Raw genomic sequence first — 22,452 nt, forward strand, 5'->3', positions numbered from 1 at the left:
CACGCATGTTGCCGTCGGCGGCAGTGGCCGATTTGACTTCGACTGTGTTGACGTAGTGGAACATCTTGATGTTGTGGATGTTGATGTCGTGTCCCACCGAGCGTGCCAAGAAGCGTGTTGATGCTAAATTTCCTGTTGGATGGAAATCCTCGTGCTTTGCGTATGCTAGGGCCGGGGAGATCTTGTAACAAACATGGCACCATTTATGCCATTTCGAGTGATTTTAGTGATCGAATGACAACACAACACTTGGACTAATATGATTGTTAAGATGATCATTCTCAGGCTTTTAGGTTCAAGTGATGACAAAGAGAAAGAGAAAATAGGCGTAGCAAGGCCCGAAGGCCACAAAGCTCTTCGGATCAGGAGCACCGGAAGAACCGACGCCAGGGGCACCGGTGCATCCGACGCTTGTCGGAAGAACCGACGCCATGATGTTTGGTGCAGGATGGAATCGAAGCCAAGTCAGCCTTTAGGCACCGGATGAACCGACGATCCAAGAAAGGGCATCGGTGCATCGGCAGTCCTTTGTACCAGAGACGATGTCAAGTGCCCAGAAGAAGTTTCTTCAGCACCGGTTCAACCGACGGTGCATCGGTGCATACCACCGGTGTAATGACGTCAGCTCCAGGAGAAGATTCCTTCAGCACCGGTTGAACCGGTGAGGCATCGGTGCAAAGCATCGGTTCAACCGGTGGTCTCTGCGTCAGCCGTCAGGAGTCCAACGGCTACTTCGTGTTATGAGTGACCGGATGAACCGACGCTACCCCGCCAAGAGGCATCGGTTCTTCCGGTGGTACGCAGATTTTCAGCTAACCGTTGGAGCAACGGCTACAAGACTTGGTGGCCTATATATACGCCTCACCTCGGCCATTTGAAGATTGCTGGAGTTGCTGGACATCCCACACACACCCAAGAACATCTCCAAGCCATACAAAAGCATCAAGATCATATCCTTAGCCCTTAGCACACTTTGAGAGTGTTGTGTAAAGGATTAGCTCTTAGTGAGTGAGATTGCAAGGCCTTAAGCCTTTGTGCTGTGGTTCTTTAGCGAACCAAAACAAGAGCTTGGTACGCCGGCACCTTGGAGCGTGAAGCTCGCCGGCAACGTCATCGACCCTCCGACTTGGTGTGGAGCGGCGACGACACCTTTGTGCGGGGGACGTGGAGACCCCCATCCTTTGTGGAGAAGCTCCTTAGTGGAACCCGGGGCCAAGGTGACCGTGATTGTGTTCACGGAAGAGACTTGGTGGCCGAGTAGCAATACTCTTAGTGAGTGCTACAACAACGTGGATGTAGGTGTGCCTTTGTGGCTAACCGAACCACGGGATAAACACCCGCGTCAAGAGTTTGCTATCTCCTATCCCGCTCTTTAAGCTTCCGCATTTCATTCTAGTAATTTGTATGCCTTTACTTTCATAAAATAGTTTCTTGGTAGGAAAGGCTATAGGTTGCTAAACTCTTTTGGGAGAGGGGTTTTACACTAGAACAACCTAGTTGCACATATTGATAGCATGTTTTAGTTTAAGTTTTGTGCAAACTAGTTGGAGCCATAGGTCTAAGTTTTTATTAGTGCCTAATTCACCCCCTCCCCCTCTTAGGCTAGAGCACCCGATCGCTTTCAGATCTGCTTCGCTCCGAAGTACCGAACCTAACAGGCGCGCGAGTGGTGCGCTAGGCGTGCTAGTCAATTTGACCTGCAATTGACAAGGAGAGTAGATGTTAAATTCCAAGGCTATCGGCTAGCCAGCCGATACTTATGACGCCAGGAATCGGCTATCGTGCAGCCGATCGGCGGAGGGCAAGCTACACTTAAAGCAACATATCTTGCGAGCAACTCTAAGACCTGAGTCAAAATCGGCCTACGTAATCTGATCACGGGAAATAGCCGATCAAGATAGACCTAAGCTGGATAACTCATGAAAAAAACTTAAAACAAACAAGATTAAGTGGATTAACTTAGCAATACCTAAGCAGATGTCGATAACTTGTGGTAAAAACTTTTAGCAAATTAGATTAAATGGGTTAGCCTAGTTAGATCTAAGCAAGTACCGATAACTAGTGATAAAAAGAACAACAAGATAAATTAACAGATCAGTTGACCTAACAAATTGATAACTTTTATCGATAAATTGGTGAACAAGCTAAACCTTGCTGGATGGATTCAACTTGTTCTATAACTTTGAGTGCTATAGACAGAGGAAGAAGCGATACAACGTCAACCAGGATCTATCTATGCAACTCAACTCAAAACTTACCATCAAACGATGAATGTGTCTGCAGAGAAGAACTCGTAAAGAGAAAAATCTACTTCAACTATGACGAAGCCGCCTACGAGAAAAGTAGATGCGATGAATGCAAAGGTTTTTGTTTGGATATGATTGACCAAAGTTTACAAATGACGCAGGTCTACTATTTATAGTCTAAACCTAGACCCCGTTGCCGATAGGCGAGATTACAACTTGATTATTACAAAAGAAACTTGTCTAATCTAAACAACAACAAAAAATCTAAAAGATAACTTGCTGATGTAGCTTCGTCAGCTCTTTCTTTGGCTCCATCGACTGCGACGCCCATTTCGGCTCAAAGGCCCAAATTGCTTTTGCTTCTCTCTTTATTTCAACGTCGACCCATTCTTCCTCGGCTACCTGTTCATTCAGATTGACACATGCCCAAAAAAAGTGTCAACACAAGCATCCCACCCCTGAACATCCATGGCAGGCAATGACATTGTCCCTTTCATTGCCTCGGAGACCTCAAAGCCTCCACACCGATATTTAATGGAGGAAAATTTTGCCGAGGACCTAAGAGAAGAAGTGCACTCAATCACCATGGCACCTAGGGCATCACCTTAAAGTGCCTCAAGAAGCAGGGGGCAAGAGGCGCCAGGGGTTGGTCGGCCGACCCCCATGCTCGACCGACCCCACCCCGAGGTAGCTCGGCTCGGGGTTCCTTTGAGCACTCGCTCTCGGCCAGGAGTGTGCCCATCGGTGAGGACCAGGGTTCAACAAACCGGTCTGGTTTGACCGGTTACCAGTCAAACCGGTCCGGCCCGGTTCCTGTTTGGACCGGTACCAAACCGGCCCAAATTCAAAATTCAAATTTAAATTCAAAAAAATGAAAAATTCTCAAAACATTCCTAAAAATACTTAAGGTGCGATGAATCTAATGGTGTCAATTTTTTTCAAAAATTTGTTCATTTAGTATAGTTTGCGGAGATTTGAAGTTAAACAAAAAAAAGCGTGCATACAAAAGTATACAAATACAATGTAAAAGTAGTACAAAAAAAGATTGGAGGGTTCATTTAGACTAAAACATGTTATACAAACATTCATTTAGTATACTTTGCAGACATTTAAATTTAAACCAAAAAAGAAAAAAACTTGAATTTGGCCGGTTACCAGTCAAACCGACCGGTAAACCGGTCAAACCGACCGGTACCAACCGGTTGAACTGCGAAATTTGAATTCAAATTGGAATTCCACCGGTACCGACAGGTTTCCGGCCAAACCGGACCGGTATACCGGTACCGGACCCGGCCGGTTTGGCCGGTCCGGTAGGTAATCAAAACCCTATTGAGGACCCCCTTCGAAAACCTCATAGAGGTCAAAGAAGAAGATTGAGGTAACACCATTAGGCTCTTCCAATATGAGAAATACATGACTTATATTTTAAATTTCAAATTTTCAAAATTTTAAAATGACCTCAGATGGAAAAATAGTATATATATGCAAGTTGTAGATTCCGACCAGATCTACAACTTTGTAGTTGAAAAGATTTTCATTTGAGATCGTTATAGCTGTGAATGGGTTATATAAGGCATTTGAAGGTGATGATAAAATAAAAATATCTCATTGTTGGTCACATGTGATGGTGTAGCCCAATGGTAGAAAGGGTACGCGAGATGCTAAGGTTGTTGGTTAGAATCCTGGTAACGGTGGGAAAATTCGCACGACTTGCGACGCGAGCGCGGTGGCAATAAGAAAATATTTTTTTGATTTTTATTCGCACTGAAAATATTTATTTTAACATGCAAAAGAATGATGCCCGTCACCTATGTGTTGATATAGGTGCTGGACTAAGACTACCATATGTGACGGGCTAATACTGATGCCCGTTACCTTTTGTGATGACATAGGTGACGGGCTGTAGCGAAAATGGCCTCTCATGCCATATTTCAATATAATGTTTTGGCGATTGATGACACACACAATACTTGGACTAATATGATTGTTAAGATGACCATTCTCAGGCTTTTAGGTTCAAGTGATGACAAAGAGAAGATAGGCGTAGCTAGGCCCGAAGGGCCGCCCCTACGGTGGTTCCGCTTCGGTCCAAAGCACAAAGAATTGAAGAGACCGTGAATAAACCAAGTCAAAGAAATCAAGACAAAGATACTTTAGTATCACCGGTTGAACCGACGCTGAGAAAATCACATACGTCGGTGCATTGACTTGGAGCACACCAGGAATTTTGGTTTCACCGGTTGAACCAACGTTAGGGAAGTTGAATATGTCGGTGCAATGGACCCAGAAGCTGAGGCAAGGTCTATATACCGGATGAACCGACAATTGGGTCTTGGTGAACGTCGGTGCAGTTGTCCAGAGAGTTGTTTTTTCAGAGTTCACAGGACAACTACACTCACCGGTTAAACCGACGCAGCATCGGTTGATTGCCCGTACACGTAACGGCTAGTTTTTGAGGCGGGCAGTTTAGTATCACCGGTTGAACCGATGATGGCTATTGGAGGTGCGTCGGATTAACCGGCGTTAAGTATTTTTCTGGCAGCTTTTCTCCAACGGCTATATTTGCTTGTGCTGTCTATATATACCCCCAAGGCTGGGTCATTTGAGGTTGTTGGAGACTCTAAAAGTTCTATACAGATCAACATCAACTCCATCCACCATATTGAGCTTAGTGCCACATTCAAGCTTAGAATAGCTTAGTGCTCGGGAGGACTTGATCTTGCGAGATCAACCTTGAGCAAAGTCTTGTTGCGGCAAGCAATCATTGTACTCGTCGTGTGACCCTCCGACTTGGTGTGGAGCGGCAACGACACTTTGTGCGGGGAAGGAGACCCCTCTGTAAGGATCACCGGGGTGTCCGACCCTAGAGGGGGAGGGGGTGAATAGGGTCGCTAATCGCTTCCTAACCTAGGGCTCAATCTATTTGCATAAGATAAATCTAACACATCCTACATATGCTAGTTATGACTAAAGTTTATCTATGCTATTCTCTATTTACCCCTAAAAGACTTGCAACCTATAGCCAATCCTAATCAAACTAACTAGGAAAGTAAAGGCACGCAAGATAGAGTAAATGCGGAAACGTAATACGGTAAGTAAAGAGGTAAGGGAGAGAATATGCAAACTCCCATGAAGACACCAAGACACACGATTTAACGTGGTTCGGTTAGGACACCAACTTTCTCCCTACGTCCACGGCCACTTGTCCAACACGAACAAGTGTGATGCCGAGTCTCTCCGCTTGATCACCGTATTGCGTTCGCCACCAAGGCTCCCGGCAAGCAAAGGCTAAGTGACCCCAAGTCACCAAGACAAGGCCACCGCCACCGTCTCTCTCGAAGCGTCACCATCTTCACTATCGGAGCTTCTCACCAAGAGGGGTCTCCTACCCCGCACAAAGTGTCGTTGCCTCTCCACACCAAGTCGGAGGGTCACACGACGAGTACACAAGATGCTTGCCGCAGCAAGACTTTCACTCAAGCTAGTTCTCTCAAGAACTAAGCCTAATCAAGCACTAAGCACTCTCACAAGTGTGCTTAAGCCTATATGATGTACAATGAAGCTCTATGGTGGTTGGAGGTGTTCTTCAAGTGTAGTAAGCTTTCAGCAACTCCAGCATACACAAATGAGGCATGGGGTGGCATATATATATAGCCCAACCCTTCAAACTAGCCGTTGGGAAAAGAATGACGAAATCCCTTAACGCCGGTAGATCCAACGCTCAGTTTGTGTCATCACCAGTTTAACCGGTGAGTGTATTTTCCCAGCAACTTAGCCGTTACTACTCCAACGGCTACTTGATCAATTGCACTGATGCTCTTGAAATTATCGTCGCTTTTAACCGGTGAGTGCAAGCTCAGAAACCCTCCGAAAAATGGAGTCTCTGGACAACTGCACCGACGCTCACTTTGCCTTCATCGTCAGTTTAACCGGTGCCTGTAAAACTCCTGTTGTCTCTTCGTCCTCCAAGTCCATTACACCGGTGAGTATAAAACACCCAACGTCGGTTAATCCGGTGCCAAGTTCATTGCACCGATGAGTGCAATTTGCTCATCATCGGTTTAATCGGTGATGGCAAATTGTTTTCGTCTTGATCTTTTCGACTTGGATTTCTTCACGGTCTCTTCAATTCTTGTCCCTTGGACCGAAGAGGTTTCAGGGCGGCTCCCCCTCGACCCCCATCCGCTAATCGGTTTGTGGAACCACCGTAGGGGCGGCCCTTCGGGCCTAGCTATGCCTATCTTCTCTTTATCATCACTTGAACCTAAAAGCCTAAGAATGGTTCATCTTAACAATCATATTAGTCCAAGTGTTGTGTGTGTCATGAATCGCCAAAATATTATATTGAAATATGGCATGAGAGGCCATTTTCGTTATAATCTCTCCCTTTTTGGTGATTGATGACAACACAACCAAAGCAAGCAAGATGAATTGCAAGAATATGAAATTGATACCAATTTGAAGAGTTAGAAACTACTTAGCTTGCTCAGATGACATTTCAATGCTCATTTAAAAAGCCACCGGCATTTGATTAGCCCATAGAACGAAATGCTTCCGGCTTGATAGTAATTGTGACACAATGGCTTGTGGCCAATGTAAGACAATTGTGTGGTTTGAACCATATGAGTAATGAAAAAAAATTTGTACCTTAGTTTATGGGATCATCAAATTGCACTTCTCCCCCACATTGACTAAGTACCTCCCCCTATCACCATGCATCCTTTTGCATTGCATCTTTCATTCCTCCCCCTTGCTAATGGCATCATTTACTCCAAACTATTTGCTTGCTTTTAGGATACATTTCTCCCCCTTTGTCATCAAACACCTAAAAGCTTCATAACCACTAGCAACAAGGAGCATTAGTAGCAAAATGAATTAACTTGGTGAGAGGTGTTTTACCTAGCCATGCCTCCCTATATCATTTATCTCTTTAACCTTTGGGAGTTATGGCTTGGTCTTCTTCCCTTGTCCAATCTTTCTTAATCCATTGATACCAATTGTAAGGTTAATTGCAATGTGCATCATCTTGATATCGAAGGATTGAGTGTATTACCATATGGACTAAGGGAGTGTGACTACAACAAATATCACTTTGAAAGCATGTTAGTCACAAAAACACAAGCTATAGAGTTAGCTCCCCCCTAAATGTGTGTAATAGTGTTTGAATCACCTAACCAAATGTATGCACTTGTATTTCACATAGTGGGGATCAAACTCTACAACTTGAAAAACATGGCACCAATTAAAACAACATACCTTTGTTGAATTTGAGATACCACTTGTAGGATTTTATTTGTGGAAGGTGGTACCATTTTGAAGTGCATGTGCCATGCAAGAGTGGTGTATTTCACACCAAGATTAAGCTCATGTAGAATGCTTCAAGAATAATTATTAGTACAAGCAAACTACCATATGAATTTTTTTAGGAAAGCATATCAAATGAAGGACCAATAGTAAAGATCATGCAATCCTAGAGAGGCATTGAGCTACAATGATGCATGAAGGATATCAAATGAAATTGAGATCATCCTTTTACCTTTCTCATTACCTCATATGTAGGGGAGGGGAATTTGGGTCACTAATCTTTAATCTACAACTTGGCTTTAATTCAACTTTGCATGATGCATCCCTACTCATGCATCCCAAACCTTGCCGAGCCTCCAAATTCATGCATCCCAAACCTTGCCGAGCCTCCAAATTCCCCGAAGCACTTGTTTGGTGCCTAAGTCTTAGGGACCCAAACCTTTTGAGAGCCATCCATGATATGAATAATATCCTTGGGCACCCAAATAGGCCAGTTCCGTCCATATGTTCTCCACCCCATGACATGAGCCACCACCTTGCCATTCTTCTTCTTTTCAAGTATGTAGTGATTGCTCTTTTGTTTGTTCTTGTGGGTGGGCTTGGTGTACATGTATGAAGGCTTCAAGTATGAAGATGTGTTTTTCTTGATCTCCTTTGCCTTCTTGTGTTCCTTCTTGCTCTTGTTCAAGTTCTTGGGCTTGCCATTTTCTTTGCCCTTTGCTTTGCCCTCTTTCTCCTTGCATTGGTAGGACTTGTGGCCTTCTTTGCAACACTTGAAGCAAGTCACGGTTTCTCCCTTCTCAAGCTTCTTCACGCCCGCGGAGGTGTTATCTTGAGAAGGTTGGACTTGCTCTTGAGTGTACTTTCCTTTGAGCCGCCTCAAGTCCGCCATTAGCCTTTCTACCTCTTGTTTGAGCTCATCATTTTTCTTAGCAATGAGATCATCACATGTTTCTACAATCACATCCTCATTGTAAGGGGTTAGATCACAAGAGGTAGACGCATCTACCTTGATGATTGGAATAGCACAAGGAATATTGCAAGGAAAAGGTTTATCCGATGATGATTCACTTTTAGATTCAAGACTCTCATATTTCATTTTAAGCTCTTCATGCTCATTGTCTAACAAATTGTATTTGTTTAGCAGGTTCTCATATCTTGAGACAAATGAAGCATGAACTTTTTCTTTAGCCTTGAGAGCTTTGATTTATTCATTTTGTTTAGTGAGATACTCTTGTTGATTATGGAGAAGTGTCATCATCTCACTAATTTCATCGGTTTCAACATCGGATTCATCATTGGAGGAGGAGTCATCACTTACATCGTTATTACCTAGTGCCATAAGACACGTGGGAGGTGGTGATAATCTCTGAGGGCGATGGGTGGTGGAGCTCTTGGATTTTTTCTTGTGACTTGAGCTTTCACCACTTTTCTTGGGCTTGTAGATGACGGAGAGAGCTTGGGATCTTGACTTGTTCTTTTTCTTCGCCATCTTCTCCATCCCAACCGCACTCCCTCTAATGAGTGTTTTGTATCCAAGCTCAAGGAGCTCATGTACATGCTCGGCAATCTTGCAGTGGTGGTATAGCACGGCCCTTGGATATTCTTCATCACATGAACTTGATTCATCATCACTATCTTGCTCATCCTCTTCTTCTTCACTTGAGCTTGATGAGTCTTGTCGCCTTGGTTGGTGCTTGCATGAGTGCTTGGCGGCGAGACTCTTTTTGCTTGAAGAAGAGGTGGACTCTTGCTCTTTCTTCTTTGTCATTCACATACTATACTCATGGGCAATGATTTGATTGATGACTTGTTTGGGTGTAAGTTTGACCAAGTCTTCTTTTTGTAAGACTGTGTTGATGATACCGTAGTCGGACTTGCGAAGGCTTCGGAGAATCTTGCGGTTGATTTCTTCATCTTTAACTTGATTGAGACCTAAGGCATTAATTTCATTGACAAGAGTGTTTAATCGTGAATACATGTCATGAGCATTTTCATTGGAAAGTTGCTTAAAGCTACTAAGCTCCTTGCCGAGAATATGATATTTTATATTTGCAACATCCTTTGTGCCCTCATGATTCTCGACAATTTGCTTCCATATCTTATGAGCATTTTCATTAGCAAAAACACGATTAAACACACTATCACATAACAAGGACAATAGAATTGATTTAGCAATGGCATCATATTGTCTCTCGGCCTTATTCTCATTTTTCATGCCTAATTTGGTGACACACCAAATATCAAACCCACGGGCTTGTAGATGTGCTTGCATAAGCACTTTCCATCGTGGAAAACCCATGCCATCGAAAAACGGAGCCCTATCGGTACTCATCCCTTCCCCGGACATGATACTCACTCGATAGTGAAGTCGACGGGTCTCCTACGAGCTTTCTCACAAATTTACCAATAGGATTAGCTAATCCTCGTAAGAGGTGTGAGACCAAGCTCTGATACCAATTGTAAGGATCACCGGGGTGTCCGACCCTAGAGGGGTAGGGGGTGAATAGGGTCGCTAATCGCTTTCTAACCTAGGGCTCAATCTATTTGCATAAGAAAAACCTAACACGTCCTACATATGCTAGTTATGACTAAGGTTTATCTATGCTATTCTCTACTTACCCATAAAAACCTTACAACCTATAGCCAATCATAATCAAACTAACTAGGAAAGTAAAGGCACGCAAGATAGAGTAAATGCGGAAACGTAATACGGTAAGTAAAAAGGTAAGGGAGTGAATATGCAAACTCCCGTGAAGACACCAAGACACACGATTTAACGTGGTTCGGTTAGGGCACCAAGTCCCTCCCTACGTCCATGGCCACTTGTCCAACACGAACAAGTGTGATGCTGAGTCTCTCCGCTTGATCACCGTCTTGCGTTCGCCACCAAGGCTCCCGGCAAGCAAAGGCTAAGTGACCCCAAGTCACAAAGACAAGGCCACCGCCACCGTCTCTCTCGAAGCGTCACCCACGGCACTGTCTTCACTATCGGAGCTTCTCACCAAGAGGGGTCTCCTTCCCCGCACAAATTGTAGTTGCCTCTCCACACCAATTCGGAGGGTCACACGACGAGTACACAAGATGCTTGCCGCAGCAAGACTTTCACTCAAGCTAGTTCTCTCAAGAACTAAGCCTAATCAAGCACTAAGCACTCTCACAAGTGTGCTTAAGCCTATATGATGTACAATAAACCCCTATGGTGGTTGGATGTGTTCTTCAAGTGTAGTAAGCTTTCAGCAACTCCAGCACACACAAATGAGGCGTGGGGTGGCATATATATAGCCCAACCCTTCAAACTAGCCGTTGGGAAAAGGCTGACGAAATCCCTTAACGCCGGTAGATCCGACGCTCAGTTTTTGTCATCACCGGTTTAACCGGTGAGTGTATTTTCCCAGCAACTTAGCCGTTACTGCTCCAATGGCTGCTTGATCAATTGCACTGACGCTCTTGAAATTATCGTCGGTTTAACTGGTGAGTGCAAGCTCAGAAACCCCCCGAAAAATGGAGTCTCTGGACAACTGCACCGACCCTCACTTTGCCTTCATCGTCGGTTTAACCGGTGCCTGTAAAACTCCTGCTGTCTCTTCGTCCTCCAAGTCCATTACACCGGTGAGTATAAAACACCCAACGTCGGTTAATCCGGTGCCAAGTTCATTGCACCGATGAGTGCAATTTGCTCATCATCGGTTTAACCGGTGATAGCAAATTGTCTTCGTCTTGATATTTTCGACTTGGATTTCTTCACGGTCTCTTCAATTCTTGTCCCTTGGACCGAAGAGGTTTCAGGGCGGCTCCCCCTTGACCCCCGTCCGCTAATCGATTAGCGGAACCACCGTAGGGGCGGCCCTTCGGGCCTAACTACGCATATCTTCTCTTTGTCATCACTTGAACCTAAAAGCCTGAGAATGGTTCATCTTAACAATTATATTAGTCCAAGTGTTGTGTGTGTCATCAATCGCCAAAACATTATATTGAAATATGGCATGAGAGACCATTTTCGCTACACCCTCTTGGTGAGAAGCTCCGATAGTGAAGATGGTGCCGTTGGTGATGCTTCAAGAGAGATGGTGGCGGTGACCTTATCTTAGTGACTTGGGGTCACTTAGCCTTTGCTTGCCAGGAGCCTTGGTGGCGAACGGAAGACGGTGATCAAGCGAAGAGACTCGGCATCACACTTGTTCGTGTTGGACAAGTGGCCGTAGACGTAGGGAGGGACTTGGTGTCCTAACCGAACCATGTTAAATCGTGTGTCTTGGTGTCTTCACGGGAGTTTGCATATTCTCTCCCTTAACTCTTTACTTATCGTATTACGTTTCCGCATTTACTCTTTCTTGCGTGCCTTTACTTTCTAGTTAGTTTGATTAGGATTGGCTATAGGTTGCAAGTCTTTTAGGGGTAAGTAGAGAGTAGCATAGATAAACCTTAGTCATAACTAGCATGTGTAGGACGTGTTAGGTTTATCTCATGCAAATAGATTGAGCCCTATGATAGAAAGCGATTAGCGACCCTATTCACCCCCTCCCCCTCTAGGGTCGGACACCCCGGTGATCCTTACACGGGCTTCAGCCCATCACTTTTGAGTGTCATTAGTGACGTGATGAAGGTTACGGGCATAAATGTCTGTTACCTTAGCGCGATGATATTCGTGACCTTTGAGCGATTTTTACATAGTGATTGTTTAGCCCGGTATCCAAACACGCGACTAATTATTCCCGGCCTTTACATGTCTAAACTTTAGACTTAGCTAGACTTTAGTTTTCTATTATCTAAAAACAGTTAGACTTTAGTTTTAGTCCATCCAAACTAGCGTGTAGTCAGGCGCCATTAATTTTGTGTTTCTTTTTTCTTCGTTTTAAAGGAACTAGGTCGATTTTTTAAAGAAGAAAGATGCATCCCAAATTCAAATTTGTAACGACTCGAACATGGGATGGTGGGGAGATGTACACTCGCTGAACGATGCTTTATAAAGAAAATTACACACTGAACAAGCTCCAGTTTTCTTTTACATGTCGACACAAAGAGTTGACATACATGATGAAAAGGGTATAATATACTCCCTCTGTCCTGAAATATAAGGCATTTCAATATTTTTGGAGACTCAAAGTTTTTCAAATTTAACCAATTTTTTAGAGACAATCATAAAAATTTATGGCACCAAACATATATATATTATAAAAAAATATTTAATGGAGAATCTAATGGTATATTAATAAACTAGTAAATGAACTAAAACTATTGAGCAAGCATCTTACTATTACTAATTGAAGACTCCCCTGGAGCTTCCACATGAAGCCACCTTGGATCCTAAGCCACTAAGGATCCTAGGTGTGGATACTCTTAAAAAATAGAAAAATCCTATAAATTCTCACAAAAATCAGAAACATCCAACCATCAATCCAACAAATCTAATTATAATAACCATCAGATCCGTTATCTTTCCTAATAAATTACCCACCTCTGCCGTTATGAAAATAGACTAAAGTAACCCCCTAAACATGTATCTAAATTACCCACCTCCGCCATTATAAAAACAATATAAAGTAACCCTCTAATATATGTGAAAATTATCCATATATGCCATTATGAAAATAATACAAATACCTCCCTAAATTTACATATAAATTGTCCAATTGTATCATTATATTACAAGTTAAATTAATCATAAATCTGAATCTAACCTCCGCAATTATAAAAACAATCTAAAGTAACCCCCTAATATTTGTGAAAATTATCCACATATGTCATTATGAAAATAATACAAATACCTCCCTAATTTCCATATAAATTATCCAATTATATTATTATTATTATGAGTGAAATTACTCATAAATCTGAATCTAAATTATATAATTATAGTAATATATTAAAGTGCATTAATATAAAATTATAAATTACTATTTCTATCATTATTAATATATTATTATTATTATTACTATTATTATTATTTATATAAAAATACTACCCACAATATATGTCACCATATATTCATGTATGATGGAAGAGATAAGAATACCAATTCACAAACAAATAGTTCAATTAAACATGCATTGCATGCATTTGAAGGTGTGATGCAAAATGAAATTTATTGTAACTAGATAATGATAAATATATGTTTTAGAGTATGTGTTAGAATATTTAATAAATGAAAAGAGCGTGAGATAGATAATTATGATTATTGATTATTGACATTATTTTTATATTAATTCTAATTAGCCCGTGTGGGAGCACGGGTTGGTAGACTAGTATAGCTAACACAAAGGCTTCTTTGTTCTGTTCTTCATTCCACTGGACTTCTTGGTATGTTGTCCATAAAACTGGACTTTATTAGTTTCAAAAATTAGACTTTTTGGTCCGCTGCTCACGCGATAGTAGGTATAAGAAGTCCAGTCTTTCAATTTAACTGGACTTTATTAGTTTCAGAAACTGGACTTTTTCGCAGGAGCAATCCACAATCCTGTATCCCCGATGTGAACAAGTGGGAGAGTCTTCGTTTTACTATTCCCAGTCTCCAAGTCCTCATTCATAATTTGAAAGGAAAACAAAAGGAAATTGAAAAACTACAACACCTAGAGAAGAAATTGCTATGCTACCACACAGCTCCAAGAACCCACGCCGGTACAAGTAGCGTTTTGCAAATCGCAGGGGCCACTTTGACTTCTGTATGGCGCAGTTTCAACGCCTCCTCGTGGTTCTCATCCTCACCGCCGTGCTCCTCGTCGTCGCAGAGGCCGCCGGTGATCCGGACACCAGCGGCTGCCGCGGCCTGACGCACGGCCGCTACTCCCGCGTCTTTGCATTCGGCAACTCCCTGACGGACACCGGGAACGCCGCCATCTACCCTCCCACCGCCGGGGGGACCTTCACCCGGCTGCCGTACGGGCAGACCTACTTCGGCCGTCCCAGCGGCCGGGCCTCCGACGGCCGGATCATCACCGACTTCCTCGGTAATTAACCGCAATCTGACCTCACCGTTGACCAGACAAATTCTTGTGATATGATGAGTTGTGGCGTTCTTGTGTATCCACCACACGCACGGCTGCAGTGGAGGAGCTCAAGGTGCCACAGCCGACGCCGTACCTCGCCGGCAGCACAGCCGCTGACTTCGTCAACGGATCAAACTTGGCCATCGGCGGCTCGACGGCGCTTGAGCCGGCGTTCCTAGAGGCCAGGGGGGTGACGTCGCTAGTGCTGGTTTCTCTCAGTAACGAGACGAGGTGGTTCCAGAATGTACTGTAGCTGCTGGTTGGCTCGGCATCACGCCATGGTAATAATAACACTGAAATCAAACAAAATTTTCGACCAATGATCCTACCTAACCCGTGTAAGCGAAACTACAGTGCAGCTCAGCATCACAGCGAGCTCGGTCTTCTTCGTCGGGGAGATGGGGATCAACGACTACTTCCTCTCCCTCCTCAGCAACCACACCGTCGGCGAGACGGCAAGCTTGGTGCCACACGTCGTCGGCGCCATCCGCTCAACCATCGTCGTAAGCAATAATACACTCGTCGATCCCGCGGGCCGCCCTAGCTAGCAGCCTAGCACACGCCCTTCTCGTTCCTCCTATTTTGCCTAGCTAATTAACAATCCGTGCGCAGGCCACGCTCGCCGCCGGCGCGAGGACGGTGGTGGCCACGGGGATGCCGCCGCTCGGCTGCGCGCCGTACATGCTCGCCACGTTCCCGGGCGCCCCGGGCGACTACGAACGCGTCACCGGCTGCAACACGCGGCTCAACGGGCTCGCCGAGCTGCACAACGGCGAGCTGAAGCGGACGCTCGACGAGCTCCGGCGCGCCCACCCGCGCAAGTCCCTCTTCTACGGCGACATCTACCATCCCGTCATCGCCGCCGTCGCCTCGCCCGCCAAATTCGGTACACACAGATCACACACACCCTCTTCAGTTGATCCGATCCCACTCTCATTTTGCGCACCTGCACGTTAACAATAAGTCAACAACACGTTTAAGACACATGGATGTCGGCCGCCTGTCGCAGGTTTCGGCGACAAGCCGTTGGCCGCGTGCTGCGGCGGCGGCGGCCGGTACAACTTCAACTTCACGATGTTCTGCGGCGCGCCGGGGTCGACGGCGTGCGCCGACCCGTCCAAGTCCATCTCGTGGGATGGGATCCACTTCACCGAGGCGGCCAACAGGCTCATAGTCAGTGCCATACTAAGTGGGCAGTGAGAACGACACGATGGCAGCTAAAGCCCAAGAGATCAAGACGCCTCCTACTAGGCTGAGGCGGCTGCTATTTGGCGCGCCAGCAGTGTATCGGATATCCCTGGCCAGTTTCCTTTTTTTTTGACAACTTTTCTTCCCTATTTTTTCTTTGAAAATTTCTCCTTTAGGCGGCTCCTGCTTTCCCTTCACTTCATTTTTCCAATTTACTAATAAATATAAAGGTTACAAAAATTCATACACTATAAGTTTTTTTTTTGCAATTACACAGTACAACTTACGCACGCACACTTATCCTCCTTTAAATAAGATCATAATTATAAAAACTAAAGAATCACACTCCCTTCATCCTGAAGTGCAAATGAGGTGGCTCATATCCTGATTCGATCGGGTGAGCTGTCGGCTTATTCGGTCTTGCAGGCTGCAGCGTTGTATCCCGGTTGTATCATCCTTAGTTGCATTTACAAAACTAGCTACTCCAAACTTAAATTTTGAGTGGATGAATAGAGCTAGGGGTGTTAATTGATGACCTTAGATGCACCTCCGACCCTTTTTAGTTCAAAATTTTATACTAATTTTTCACATTGAGATCTCATTTTGAAAAATTAGTATAAATCTTGAACTAAAAAAGGTTAGAGGTACACCTAAGAGTCACTGTAACGAACATGGCACCATTTATGCCATTTCGAGTGATTTTGGTGATCGAATGACAACACAACACTTGGACTAATATGATTGTTAAGATGATCATTCTCAGGCTTTTAGGTTCAAGTGATGACAAAGAGAAAGAGAAAATAGGCGTAGCAAGGCCCGAAGGGCAGCCCCTACGGGGGTTCCGCTACCCGGTTAGCGGACGGGGGTCGAGGGGGAGCCGCCCCTCGCGGGTCTCAGGGTAGCGCCCTGAAAGCTCTTCGGTCAGTAGCACCGGAAGAACCGACGCCATGGGCATCGGAGCATCCGATGGTAGTCGGAAGAACCGACGCCATGGTACTTTGGTGCAGAAGGGAGTCGAAGCCAAGTCAGCCTATAGGCACCGGTTGAACCGACGGGTCAAAAAGGGGCATCGGTGCATTGGCCGTCCTTTGTACCAGAGACGATGTCAGGTGCCCAGGAGAAGTGTCTTCAGCACCGGTTCAACCGATGGGGCATCGGTGCATACCACCGGTGTAATGACGTCAGCGTCCAGGAGAAGATTCCTTCAGCACCGGTTGTACCGGTGAGGCATCGGTGCAAAGCATCGGTTCAACCGGTGGTCTCTGCGTCAGCCATCAGGAGTCCAACGGCTACTTCGTGTTATGAGTGACCGGATGAACCGACGCTACCCTGCCAAGAGGCATCGGTTCTTCCGGTGGTACGCAGATTTTCAGCTAACCGTTGGAGCAACGGCTACAAGACTTGGTGGCCTATATATACGCCTCACCCCGGCCATTTGAAGATTGCTGGAGTTGCTGGACATCCCACACACACCCAAGAACATCTCCAAGCCATACAAAAGCATCAAGATCATATCCTTAGCCCTTAGCACACTTTGAGAGTGTTGTGTAAAGGATTAGCTCTTAGTGAGTGAGTTTGCAAGGCTTAGAGCCTTTGTGCTGTGGTTCATTAGTGAACCAAAACAAGAGCTTGGTGCGCCGGCACCTTGGAGCGTGGAGCTCGCCGGCAACGTCATCGACCCTCCGACTTGGTGTGGAGCGGCGACGACACCTTTGTGCGGGGGACGTGGAGACCCCCATCCTTTGTGGAGAAGCTCCTTAGTGGAACCCGGGGCCAAGGTGACCGTGATTGTGTTCACGGAAGAGACTTGGTGGCCGAGTAGCAATACTCTTAGTGAGTGCTACAACAACGTGGATGTAGGTGTGCCTTTGTGGCTAACCGAACCACGGGATAAACACCCGCGTCAAGAGTTTGCTATCTCCTATCCCGCTCTTTAAGCTTCCGCATTTCATTCTAGTAATTTGTATGCCTTTACTTTCATAGAATAGTTTCTTGATAGGAAAGGCTATAGGTTGCTAAACTCTTTTGGGATATGGGTTTTACACTAGAACAACCTAGTTGCACATCTAGATAGCTTGTTTTAGTTTAAGCTTTGTGCAAACTAGTTGGAGCCATAGGTCTAAGTTTTTATTAGTGCCTAATTCACCCCCTCCCCCTCTTAGGCTAGAGCACCCGATCACTTTCAGTCACCAATTAACACTCCAAAATAGAGCTAATCATATGTCTAAAAAAGCATGAAGGACAATCGGTGGTTGAGCTTTGTTCCTAAATATAAGGACTTCAGATTGTCCTAAAATTCCCTAAAGTTCTTATATCTAGCGACAGCAGCAGACCATATTGACCAGGATGACCATATTAGGCCCACAAATTCTAACAATAAATTCGTGAAATCAGACGATAGAATCAATACTTTGATAAGATGACTTTTCCACAGGAACCCACAAGTGTTTAGCAAGTTATTGCTGGAATTTTTTGTGGGCTTTGTTGTAGAGTGAATGAAAGAGTAGAGAATGATTGAACAACTGATTCCATTGATAGGCCCTCAAAAAAAAAACTGATTCCATTGATAGAAGATTTTGGTTTATATACAAGCCAAGGGGCAAGAGTGCCCGAAGGGACATGCCCCTTGGGTTGATCCTTTCATGTAATGTAACGGCTAATGATGTAATTAACCTATTAAGTAATTAACTAATTACAGAATTGATCACTAATCTATTTGCTTCATAACACTCCCTCTTGATCAATTTGTTCTTCTTGTAGTCTTATAATCAATGGAATGGCTCCTTGAAAAATCTTGTGGGAAAAATCAGGAGATGTATGTATATGTCATGAAAAACTCCTTAAACCCTTCTGGGATAATTAGGAGAAATATGATATGACATATATGTGTTGGCATTCCATTAAAACTCCTTTAAAACCCAATAGGAAAAATATAAGGAGAAAATGATATGGAATATCATTAATTGCAAACTTATATGAGAGAAACCTCAAAAGGAAAAACTCATAAATAAGTTTAAATGTATTATGATCTGTGGATCATATGTGAACTCATTCTCCCCTAAAACTTGATGGGAAAAATATGAGGAGAAATAATATCTTGAATATCTTCTTAAAAACTCTGGTGAGAAAACAGAAGATATGATATATGTAATATGTCTCGAATACCCCTTTAAAAACCCCGGTGGGGTAAATTAGAGATATGACATAAAATGTTGCCTCATTAAAAACCTATATATGAGAAAAACCTTGATTGGAAAAACTCATTTAGAAAAAGAGTACAATTATATAATCTGATGATTATGGTTGCTTGTATGGTTATGATTCAGAGATAGTCTCCCCCTAACCTTGCAAATCTCATGATTTGGTTTGCAAGGTTTCTATTTCCCCGTAAAATAGTTTAGGAGCAATGTATTTTGTGATATTGTATTTTATATAACCTGCATTCTTTTGTACAAATGCAAGTGGAATTATCTTTATAGATAATTATAGTTTCATGATTGCACCAATGCCACATGATTTTTGTATGTGGTTGATCATTCTGTGAAGCCATATGTATTCACGTGAAACATCATATAATGTAATTATTTTAGAATGATTTATGGACATGCCTACAAGAGTCAGTTTTGATGACTTCCAAGATGTAGTCATTCCACCATGTAATATTATAAAACCTGTTCAAGGTCTAGTATTATGGGGATTAGACATCTAGCCAGCGTCAGTGTAACCAATAATTGTGCTTTAGAAATATCTGAAGATATTCTTAATTCCGTCCAATGGCATTTCATAGTGGCTGTGTTGTATGTCTAAGCAAGTAAATTTACAAGCTCAATTATCATTTATAGATAATGTTCAATGATTCGATAAATCATAGTTTAATCATTCATAGAAGTCATGTATTGATGTGATGCTTCAGAATGATAGACCAAAGTTTTTCATTAGACTCTATTTTGACGATTCATATAAAACTTTAGTATCCGGGTACCAGTTTATATTCTGGCAAAATAGGGATTAGTTAGCCGGTATCTCGATATCCCACTTTTGATGTGTTCTGATTTGATAATAACAAATCAAGATCTTTTTAAGCCATTTAGATATATGTGGATATCTTATTTGACTCCGACCTGTATGGTATTGTTGAAGTTGCGCTAATTTGAGCTAGCAAGGTATATACAAATGCAATATCAGGCATGTTGCAATTTGTATGATACAATAGCGCTTTAGGCACTCAGTTTCTATCCCAAGGTCTAAATGGGCACTGATCCATTTTTAGGGATTGAATGAAGACAAGTGTTGATAGATTTGATTGTCCAATATTAATTGAATATTGGTAAATTGATATATGTGCTTAAGTTGAAAACTTAAACATCAATTGGTTTTAACCAATTTTCATCTCGAATTTCGTCATAAATGAATGCTTGTTGTTTGTATGTTGAGATGATGAAAATTCCATTTGGAATTTATTTATGGACACACATATGTATTCATAGTAACTAGAGTAATCCTTTTATAGGAGATACTCATCTAGTCAGTTGTACCACAATCAACTTGACTATCTCAAGTCATAGAGTGACTGGTACATAATATAAGTTGCGATTTTTGTTTTGAATTTAGCATACAAAGTCCTTTGAGGACATATAAATCCAAATTTATCAAATTCAATTGATCTGCCAATAATTGAATATAGGAACATAATTCTCACATATACCTTGATGGTATGTTCCTCGGTCTCTGCATGAAACCATGTGTTACAAGCTCTCGTTGTCTCACCACCTTGCTTTCTTGAAGAAAAGCATTATAATATTGTCACACCCGGTTTTTAAATAAAACCGAATGCATAACTATATGTATGCCAGGATCAAGTTCCATACATATAGTGACGTCATAATGGCTAAATGAGCAACAATGTCACGTAAAAGCGACTTACAAAAATTAAACGGTCTATCAGAGATACACAGCTTCAACTGGAAATGACGGCTCCATACTTCACAGGCAATCGACCGGGGGTTGCGTACGCCTAGAACTCAGCACCATCTTCAGCAGACTTCAAGCAGCTTTCTCTTCTCTAAGCAGTGTGGTTATAGTAAGGGTGAGCACATATCGTACTCAGCAAGTATATTGTAAAATAAATGACATGCAAGGCTAAATCAAGGATAAAGGCTGGCTGAATAAGCGGTAAGCATTTTAATTAATAGTTGAGCAATTAACAGGCTATTTACTAGCATAGGTGAAACCATCCCACATTTATGAAAAAGAAATTGATAGCTGAAATAACCAATTAACTTGGAACATTAAACAACTTAATTGGCAATGATTTCAATCAAGTAGACATGTGAGGGTCTGAGCCGCTCTTGACTGTGAGCACGGCTGATATATCAGTTTTCACTCTGCAGAGGTTGCACACTTTCATCACAAGTCGCGTTACCCGTCACGCGGTGCTGATCAGGCACACTCACCACACTTCCTTAGGTATGGCTGCATGGGTACACTACGAGGCCTTTACAAAGACTCCCTAATAAGTAGTAGCCCGCTAAGGTTTTAGCCGCTAGGCAAGTGCACCCTCCTCCTAGAGCGAGCGTATCCCGTAGGCGTACCAAAAACCCCTCTAGTAGGCCGAGTACCCCTCTTAAACCTAGTCCCCCCTCTTGCGCCTTTCGGTAAGCTACTAACAAGCTAGAGACATCTAATTAATCAGCCAAGATCAAAGACATATAGTCCTTGTGGTTGCACTGTTTTCCCGGTTGGTTCTCCATGGTTGATTTTAATTAACTACACGAATTCAACATATTGTTCCAAAAATTATAAAGTATAGAATCATATCTCAAGTATCATTATTGTAGACCACCCATAACCATTATTCAGCCGCTAAGCAAACTACCCAAAAGAGTTTATCTAAAATAACCCGGCTATTCAAGGACAAGGATAAACAATAAGGATAATAGGTACCCATTAATTTAATGCATGCAAGCATAAAATAAATATTATTAGGACCAAAGCATGATCAAAGAATATACTTGCCTTAAATTCATATAATAACTGCTCAGAGTCTTCAATACTTGCTCTTGAAACTCTTCGTCTTCATAGCTCTCGAACTGCATTCCTTCTACTCGCAACAAGTATCGGGGCAAACATACAAGAAACAAGCAAAACAAACACAATTAAGAACATAAGCACTAAACAACAGAAAAGTATTACAAGAACGCACTAAAAGAGAGGGCTCGGGGCTACGATCGCGAGAGCGCAAGAAACTCCAAAAATAGAACTACTGTTAAAAAGATACAACTATCGTAAGATTTATATTATTGAGAAAAAGAAAACTATAAGTTAGATTTATTTTAATTAAGAAAACCGTGTAAAGGATATATTCTAATTAACTCAATTTAATTTATATTTATAAAGACGAAGTTGAACTTAGTCATATTTTACTTATTGAGTTTCAGAATAAATTAAACCAGTTCACTATTCGACTAGCAAATGAAAGACATGTGAGAACATCTAAGCGTAAAACTTTATGATCCGGGTTGGGACACTAAACAAGTTATTTAAAAGATAAATTTATATTGGTATTAATCCATTTAACATTAATTGTGAAAATCGGTGTAGAACTCTAATTAGCTTTTAATTAAAAAAGCTAGTTACAATAGTCATTAATCAAATTAATTCTAAATTTAATTATCAAACTCGAACTACGGAACAACTAACTACCAAGCTATAGCTCAAGCTAAAACAAA

The 22,452-nt window shown here is 42.8% G+C and overlaps 1 pseudogene; it reads left to right on the forward strand.

Moving 5' to 3' along the window:
- Positions 1-14,113: 14,113 nt before the first annotated feature.
- Positions 14,114-15,970, forward strand: LOC120693142 (annotated as a pseudogene).
- Positions 15,971-22,452: the final 6,482 nt, after the last annotated feature.

This window comes from Panicum virgatum, chromosome 9N (assembly GCF_016808335.1).
Source record: "Panicum virgatum strain AP13 chromosome 9N, P.virgatum_v5, whole genome shotgun sequence".
Classification (NCBI taxonomy): domain Eukaryota; kingdom Viridiplantae; phylum Streptophyta; class Magnoliopsida; order Poales; family Poaceae; genus Panicum; species Panicum virgatum.